Here is a 7965-nt window from a genome sequence, read left to right as displayed (position 1 = left end):
ATAGCCTTCTGGGGTGGTGAATTATCAACTTCAACTAATTCATACTCAGAAATAGGATCCAGAATGTCATCAAGTACCTCAGCTTCCAGTACTTTTTGAACAAGTGGTTCAACAATATCAATTCTCATACACCCTTCAGAATCATTAGGGTGCTTGAGAGCTTCAAAAACATTAAGGACCACCTGTTCTTCGTTTACCCTCAGGGTTAATTCACCCTTTTGCACATCAATCAGAGCTCTTCATGTAGCTAAAAAGGGTCTACCAAGAATAATAGAGGATTTTACATCCTCTTCCATGTCTAATATAACAAAATCAGCAGGAAAAATAAAGGGTCCTACTTTCACAAGTAAATCCTCAACAACACCCACAGGTAATTTAATAGAAAGATTAGCAAGTTGAAGAGAAATACGAGTGGGTTTTACCTCCTCAATTTGAATCTTCTTCATCACTGAAAGTGGCATGAGATTGATGCTAGCTCCAAGATCACATAAAGCTTTTTCAAAGGTTGTGCTCCCAATGGTGCATGGAATTTGGAAGCTCCCTGGATCCGGCATCTTCCTTGGCAAGTTATTCTGAATGATAGCACTGCATTCTTTAGTCAGGACCACTGTCTCATCTCCCTTTAAAGGCTTCTTCTTTGACAACAACTCCTTCATGAACTTGACATAGAGAGGCATTTTGATAAACTACTATTTTATGGTTTATCTTGTGCTCAATTGAGTGATTTTTATCAAGTCTTTGCACACTTATTCATACTAATTGCATGGTTTTACATTTTCCTTCCTAATCTTGTACTATGATTGAAAACATGTTTCCTGGGCCTTTAAATTGCTAATTTTAATCCTCTCTTATTACCATTCGATGCCTTGATCTGTGTGCTAAGTATTTTCAGGCTTTATAGGGCAGGAATGGCTTAGAGGACAGAAAGAAAACATGCAAAAGTGGAAGGAACGCGCGAAAATGAAGTTTTGAAGAAAATGGCAGCGATGAGCGCGCATGGACGACGCGGACGCATGCCTAGCGCAGAGCATGAGCGACGCGTACGCGTGACAAGAAAAATCTCCAAATGACGCGCACGCGTGACCTACGCGTACGCGTGACAGACGCCACGTGCAGAAAGTTTCTGAATTCGCCCCCAGCAATTTCTGGGATGTTTCTGACCCAGTTTTCGGCCCAGAAAACACATATTAGAGGCTATAAAGTGGGGGAATCCATTCATTCATGGACACAACATTCATATTCACAATTTTAGGTTTTTAGATGTAGTTCTCTGGAGAGAGAGGCTTTCTCCTCTCTCTTAGGTTTTAGGATTTAGGATTTTTCTTAGGTTAGGTTTACTTCTTCTGCATTCCAGGTTCTATGTTCCTTTAATTTAATTTCTTTTCTACTTTTATTTATTCTAGTACTTTGGTTTATCTATTTCACTTGTTAATTACTTATGTTGCCAAATTGGTTTATGAAATCTTCATGTTAGATTTGAATTTTTGTTTAATGTAATTTGAGGTATTTCAGATTTATGATTTTAATTCAGCTCTTTACACTCTTAGCTTGAATTGATTAATTGGTGACACTTGAGTTATCAAACTCCTTTGCTGATTGATAATTGGAATTTACTGGTTGATTTGGATCCCTCTAAAGCTAGTCTTTCCTTAGGAGTTGACTAGGACTTGAGAAATTCCATTGATTAGTCCACTTGACTTTCCTTTATTTAGTAAGGGTTAACTAAGTGGGAGTAATAAAATTTTTTTATCACAATTGATAAGGATAACTAGGATGGGATTTCCAGTTTCATACCTTGCAAGGGTTTTCATGATTATTAATTTACTTTCTTGCCAATTTCCTAGATGAGTTCAAGCACAATCCTCCATGACAGGGAGCTCACCAAATGTCCAACTTAAGGACTTTAACTAAAAGTGCTAGGTGAGAGACAACCCACCATGGTATGGTCATTCCTTTTCAGTCTTAGTTTTATTTTGTTTTGTTTTATTCTTAGTTTTATTTTATTCTATTTTTCTTAGTGTTCAATAATAATGTCTGCATCAGCATCTACATTTTCTATTCTGCATACTGCATAAAAAAAAGGGCAACCCACGCATGCCCATAGGCCACGCATGGGCATCGAGTCCAATTTGACTCTTCCATCCAACGAACAGAGAGTTATGATGGAATCGTGCGGCTGGCATGCTAGGCGCAAACAAGCCCCACGCATACGCGTGCTTCACGTGTATGCATCCCCTGCGTTATTGCCAATCCACGCGTAAGCGTCAGCAACGCGTACGCGTAGAATGAAAAATTGGCGTAAAAGGTGAATTGGACAGAAAGTTGTGCAGCCATTGTGCTGGAAGCGTGCGAGTCGTCACGCGTACGCGTGACCGACGCTCACACGTAATTGTGCGACTTTTGCCATCCACGCGTACGCGTGAGCGACGCTTACGCGTCGCATGGCTGTTTCTATTTTCACGCTTACGCGTGATACCCGCGCACGCGTCACATCCCATTTTTCATTCCTTTTTCTTTTCTTCTATCTTCTCTCCTTCTTTCTTTCTCCTTTCTTACTTTCTTCTTCTTCATATCTTTAACTTCTCATCCCTATTCTTTTTCATTCTATTTTACTTAATTTATTTGCATAATTTCATTATTGCATTTTAATTTTGTGCATGTTTTTTATTTTTCCATTGGTGTTAAATTTTCTTATTCAAGTGTTGCATCTTTTCTTGAATTATTCTGGTGCTTCATGACTTGTTTTACTCTGACTGGGTATTATTCTTCATAAGTCAATGCTACTCCTTCATGATACTTATATTCTCTTGCATTGACATGAACTTACACTATCTTGCATTACCCACACTCTCTCTCCCATTGTTGTAATTTTTGCACTATTGATATGCCATTTGCTTCTACTATTTTCTCACTTGCATGTTGTAGCTACCATGTAATTGAGACCCTTATTATTTGGCATTAACCCACCATACTTTATTTATTTCCTATCTTTATTTCTGGGTTATTTTTCTTCTTTTCCTCTTCTTTCAGGATGGCCACTAAAGAAGGGAAAGGGAAAGCTTCTAAATGGGGAGACAAACAAGTCCATATGTACAATCCTTGGAGAAAAGCGTCAGTTGGAGCCACCCATCCACTTGCACATCTCAGCATGCACTAAGGATGGTGCAATCTTTAAGTGTGGGGAGGTCGATACCGACTTCCGTGGGTTAGTTATTTAGTATTTCGACACCCATGTTTAATTTTCTTTGTTAAATTAGTTGTTGTATTTGCATGTTTGATTGCATGTTTGTTTTATTTTGTGCATATTTTACCACCACTTGGTTGGAGTGATCAATTCTTTTCAAGATCCTATTTTATAATATTTCACTAATTTAAATTGAAATTTTTTTTTAAAACTTGCTTGAAGATTATAATTTGGAACATGAATTATAGCTAAGAACACACAACCTGTGAGATTTGAGCTTAATTACATGGTTACATTATTTAACCATAATATTTTATTCTTGTGTGTTTTCTTCTCTATAATTATAATCTATATTTTGTTCCACTCTATATGTCCAATGTTTAGTGTATTTAAATGCATATATATGATTGAGGCTATTATTTGTCATTAACTCACTTATCTCAAATAGCCTACCCTTTCAATCACCTGTATTAGCCACTTGAGCCTTTTAATCCCCATTTGTTCTATATTTTACCACATCACTAGCCTTAAGCGGAAAAATAATATATTATCCCAATTGAATCTTTAGTTAGCTTAAGATAGAGATTGTGTGTCAATTAAGTGTGGGGAATTGTGGGAACTTGGGTTGATGAAAGTGTATAGAGTTTCATTGACAAAATATTAGGAATTTGGGTACCTACTCATGTGAGACAAAAAAAATTTTAAAAATCCATGTACATTGATATGTTATGTTTACTTTTATATTTTTAATAAATAATAATAATAATAATAATAATAATAATAATAATAATAATAATAATAATAATAAAAGAGAAAAAAAAAGAAAAAGAGAATATATATATATATATATATAAATGTGATAAAGTTAAAGAAAAATTTGGTACATGAGTATGTGATACAAAAGTGGGAATTATGGGTAGCTAGGCATGAATTATATTATAGCTCACTTGGCCATACATGTATCCTTACCCTTACCTTAGCCCCATTACAACCTTGAAAAGACCTCATGATGTTTGCATTGGTATACTAAATATTTGTTGATTAGTTAGATGAAGAACAAAGTTTTAGAAAGCATGACTAGAGAAGAGTAGAGTGGATTAACCCTAGACACTTGAGCGATTAGAGTGCATATACACTTCCAGTGAGGGTTCAATGCTTGATTCTATGTTTCCTGCTTTCATGAGCTGTCTTCTTACAAGTCTACTTGTCTTTACTGTATGATTTGAATTAGTGGAATCTGATTTATGTTCGTCTTGGAAAATTTGTTTACTTTTAACCAAATAGGAAAAAGCATTTAGCATATTATTGTATTCATAAATAGATTGCATTTCATGAGTCTTACTTTTCCCTACTTATTCTTTTGATCTCCTTGAGTTTAGCATGAGGACATGCTAATGTTTAAGTGTGGGGAGATTGATAAACCACTATTTTATGGTTTATCTTGTGCTCAATTGAGTGGTTTTTATCAAGTCTTTGCACACTTATTCATACTAATTGCATGGTTTTACATTTTCCTTCCTAATCTTGTGCTATGATTGAAAACATGTTTCCTGGGCCTTTAAATTGCTAATTTTAATCCTCTTTTATTACCATTTGATGCCTTGATCTGTGTGCTAAGTATTTTCAGCTTTATAGGGAAGGAATGACTTAGAGGACAGAAAGAAAACATGCAAAAGTGGAAGGAACGCGCGAAAATGAAGTTTTGAAGAAAATGGCAGCGACGCGTACGGATGGGCGACGCGGACGCGTGCCTAGCACAGAGCACGAGCGACGCGTACGCGTGACAGACGCCACGTGCAAAAAGTTTCTGAATTCGCCCCTAGCGATTTCTGGGATGTTTCTGACCTAGTTTTTTGCCCAGAAAACACAGATTAGAGGTTATAAAGTGGGAAAATCCATTCATTCATGGACACAACATTCATTATTCACAATTTTAGGTTTTTAGATGTAGTTCTCTGGAGAGAGAGGCTCTCTCCTCTCTCTTAGGTTTTAGGATTTAGGATTTCTCTTAGGTTAGGTTTACTTCTTCTGCATTCCAGGTTCTATGTTCCTTTAATTTAATTTTCTTCTACTTTTATTTATTCTACTACTTTAGTTTATCTATTTCACTTGTTAATTACTTATGTTGCCAAATTGGTTTATGAACTCTTCATGTTAGATTTGAATTTCTGTTTAATGCAATTTGAGGTATTTCAGATTTATGATGTTAATTCATCTCTTTACACTCTTAGCTTGAATTGATTAAGTGGTGACACTTGAGTTATCAAACTCCTTTGCTAAATTAGAATTTGCTGGTTGATTTGGATCCCTCTAAAGCTAGTCTTTCCTTAGGAGTTGACTAGGACTTGAGGAATCCCATTGATTAGTCCACTTGACTTTCCTTTATTTAGTAAGGGTTAACTAAGTGGGAGCAATAAACAATTCTCATCACAATTGATAAGGATAACTAGGATGGGATTTCCAGTTCTCATACCTTGCAAGGGTTTTCATGATTATTAATTTACTTTCTTGCCAATTTATTTCCTTGTTTCTTATTTCAAAAACCCAAAAAGATACTTTTCCATAACCAATAATAAATCATACTTCCCTGCAATTCCTTGAGAGACGACCCGAGGTTTAAATACTTTGGATTAATTTTATTGAGTTTGCTTTAGTGACAAACAAATTTTTGTACAAAAAGATTCTCTGTTAGTTTAGAAACTATACTTACAATGGGAATTTAATTGTGAAATTCTTTACTAGTAGAAAATCAGTCCGTCACATTTGCTCCGAAACCTCAGCAAAAGGAATATTGATTTGCAACTTTCTGAAGACTTCCAAGAACTTTGAAAACTGCTTGTCCTTGGTCTCCTTTTGAAGTCTCTGAGGATATGGCATTTTAGGCTTGTACTCAGGAGCCTTTGGCAATGTAGGATAAGTGTCAATAGAGTATGGGAATGGGTTGTCCGCACGCTTTGGAGGGACGTGCTCTACTTCTTCCTTCTTCTCATCTGAAGCTTCTTTTTCAACTAACTCTTCATTGACCTTGGTCTCAGAGTCAGCTACTTTGCCACTTATCAATCGAATAACCTTGCAATATTCTTTTTCAACTGGCTCCTCATTAACTTGTGCTTCTGTACTTGCCACTTGTCCACTTATCAAGGTGATAGCCTTGCATTCCTCTCTTAGATTTGGAATTGTGTTACCAGGAAGGCTATTAGTGGTCCTCTGATCAATTTCATTAACTTTTGTGGCTAGTTGACTCATCTGAATCTCCAAGTTCTTGATGGATGCTCTGGTTTCCTGTCTGAAACTTGCCAATATTACTTCCAAATCATTGTTCTGCTGGGGCTGAGAAGTTGCTTGCTAAGATGACTGAAACTGGTGGTTATTAAAATTTTTCTATTGAAAACCACCTTGAGAATTATTATTAAAATTCTGTGGCCTTTGAGGTTGCTCTCTCCACCCAAAATTTGGGTGATTTCTCCACCCCTGATTGTAGGTCTGAGAATAGGGATCATTATTGGGGTTTCTAGGAGCACTCCCCATGTAATTGACCTGTTCAGAAGAGGATTGAGCATAACCATAATTATCATTTTGCACAAAATTACCTGTCATGTCATAAGAGACCTCTTGAGGTGGATTTTAGGTGTTGATAACTGAGACTTGCATGCCACCCATCTGCTGAGTAAGTAAACTTATTTGCTGAGACATAAGCTTGGTCTGAGCAAGAATAGCATTAACAGCTTCCATTTCCAACACACCTTTCTTCTGAGAAGTCTCTGAGTTCACAGGATTTCTGTTAGATGAGTATAAATATTGGTTGCTAGCAACCAATTCAATCAGCTCAATAGTCTCCTCTAGTGTCTTCTTCTTGTGCAATGAACCACCTGCAGAATTATCTAAGAACATCTTGGACATTTCACCCAATCCTTCATAAAAGATATCTAGTTGGGTCCATTTGGAGAACATGTCCGGAGGTCATTGCCTAGTCAGTAGCTTGTACCTCTCCCAAGCTTCATAAAGAGTTTCACCATCCTTCTACCTGAAGGTCTGAACCTCCACCCTAAGCTTAGTCAGCTTCTTTGGTGGGAAAAATTTAGTAAGAAACTCAGTAACAACCTTGTCCCAAGTATCCAAACTCTCCTTGGGTCAGAAATCTAGCCATATCTTTGCTCCATCCCTCAGAGAAAACGGGAAGAGCATGAGTTTGTACACCTCTGGGTTCACTTCATTTGTCTTCACAGTATTACAAATCTGCAGAAAGTTAGAAATATATTGATTTGGGTCTTCGTGGGAAAGACCATGATATTGACAGTTTTGTTGCACCAGGGTGACCAATTGTGGCTTCAACTCAAAGTTGTTCGCAGCTATAGGAGGTACCACAATGCTTTTTCCATAAAGATCTGCAGTAGGAGCAGAGTAAGAGCCAAGCACTCTCCTTTGTGGCTCATCCTCATTCGGATTTGCCATATTGGCATTAACAGCATTATTAGGATCCATAGTGGATTCTGCAGCCTTGTAAAGTCTTGCTTGTTGCAAACGCCGCCTGAGAGTTCTTTCAGGTTCAAGATCAAAGTCTAAGAGATGTTTTTTGTCTCTATTCCTGCGCATACACAGACAGAAAACAAGAAAAGATGGGATTCTCTACGTCAGAGTGCAGAGAAGTCTCTGTGAGGTAACCTGTGTAAAATAATAAAATAAAAATACTAAATAAAATAAATAAATAAATTTCGAAAATGTTAAATGAAATTAGACAAAAAAAATTCGAAAATTAAAAGGGAAAATAAACAAGGAAATTA

General features: G+C 36.7%; 1 pseudogene; it reads right to left on the bottom strand.

Moving 5' to 3' along the window:
- Positions 1-6565: 6565 nt before the first annotated feature.
- On the bottom strand, positions 6566-7666 carry LOC148565465 (uncharacterized; annotated as a pseudogene).
- Positions 7667-7965: the final 299 nt, after the last annotated feature.

Source organism: Arachis ipaensis, chromosome B5 (assembly GCF_059453495.1).
Source record: "Arachis ipaensis isolate K30076 ecotype BB chromosome B5, ASM5945349v1, whole genome shotgun sequence".
Lineage (NCBI taxonomy): Eukaryota > Viridiplantae > Streptophyta > Magnoliopsida > Fabales > Fabaceae > Arachis > Arachis ipaensis.
This window is presented reverse-complemented; position numbering and strand designations above follow the sequence as displayed.